Source organism: Aythya fuligula, chromosome Z (genome assembly GCF_009819795.1).
Source record: "Aythya fuligula isolate bAytFul2 chromosome Z, bAytFul2.pri, whole genome shotgun sequence".
Classification (NCBI taxonomy): domain Eukaryota; kingdom Metazoa; phylum Chordata; class Aves; order Anseriformes; family Anatidae; genus Aythya; species Aythya fuligula.
In genome coordinates, this window is record NC_045593.1 from 85,658,789 (window position 1) to 85,660,501 (window position 1,713).

Below are 1,713 nucleotides of genomic sequence, written 5' to 3' on the forward strand. Positions count from 1 at the left end.
AATAGTAAAACAAAGATCACAAATTCTCAAAACATAAGAAAGGAGAAATTAAAGGGTTGGAAAAAGAAAAAAAAGAAAGAAAGGAAAATTGTACATATATGGTATAGAGGAGTGTTGGGTAGCTTGTGAACCTGTAGTACTCAGTCAATGAGGAAACAGGGGAGGTGATCAGGCGTCGGGTAATAGGGAATAAAAGGTTATGATTTGTTTACTAAAATGCACTCTTAATTGACAGGACTTCCGCCATTCCAATCACAAATAAAATAGCTTTGCAGAAGATCCTGTCTGAAGAAAATTAATTGAGATTTTTCTCACACTGCCAAAGGAAGTAGAGATATACCATGAGATATAAAATGGCTTCTGTTGTAAATAACTTTTTGTGGGAGACCTAGGTGGAGTGGGAGTAGGATCTGTGTCACATTGAAAGGTGCCTATCAAAGTCAAACACTTGCCTGTTTAAGAGCCCTGCCAACAACTTTCACTGAGACAGTTTCACAAAGTTGAAAACTTCTAATAAGGTGACAGATGGGACTGGACTAGATGATCTTAGAGGTGTTTTCCAACCTGGATGATTCTATGATTCTATTTTCTATATGAGATTTGGAATTGTTTTTGATAAACACCCTTTCTGCAATAGTGCTCATATCTGATAACAGTGCTAGCAAAATGCTATCTCAGGTATTCCTCTCCAAAAGATGAAGGTGCAGAGCTTACCAACAAGGCATCCCTGTCTTGGTGGAGACGAAGGAGCCCAGCCTTTCACCTACCTCTTCCAGCTTTCCAATCTCTTCTTTCCCCCCCCAGCTCTTTTATGACATTCCTCTCACTTTATCAACTAATGCTAACACCAGCGCTTTTTCCTAACACTAAAACCATTTCCTTTATATCCTTACATTATCTGTTCCCTTCCCTGGAGTGATGTCTAGCATGATTTGTGTGGAGAGTCAAATAGTAAAGATATGTATGTTTAGCATGTATTTCATTAAGATTCATTTTACAAATAATCAAATGAAAGGTTTCACTCCAGGCACCATGGCCTTCAAGATTCTCTTCTGCTGCCAGATAAGGACCATCCTCATATGGCAAGACACCGTCCCTCAGTAGCCTCTCATACCAAGCCTACAGACCTCCATCCACAACATCTGTATAAGAGAGAAGTGGAAGCAGGCTGCTCAACTCCCAACTTGCCCAAGGCCAGTGCTTATCAGAGACACTAGCAAGTCTGACTATTCTCTGCATCTACCTCCCGCGATTCCTCTCTCCCACTCCTTTACCCAAACCATTCACCTGCCCCAAGGATAATTCTCCCACACTGAGGACTGGGCATCACCTGTAATACCCAAACGGGAAATACTTAAAACTGCCACACCAGTCCCTCAAATAAATAACCTCTGTTTCAACATGGTGGTCATCACTTAACTTGCTCAGGTAGGCTCTGGTGCTGACATTCCACTTCATGCCCTGCTTTGCATCTTCACAGAATCACACAGAATCACAGAATTTCTAGGTTGGAAGAGACCTCAAGATCATCGAGTCCAACCTCTGACCTAACACTAACAGTTCCCACTAAACCATATCCCTAAGCTCTACATCTAAATGTCTTTTCAAGACTTCCAGGGATGGTGACTCCACCACTTCCCTGGGCAGCCTGTTCCAATGTCTAGCAACCCTTTCAGTAAAGAAGTTCTTCCTAAGATCCAACCTAAAACTCCC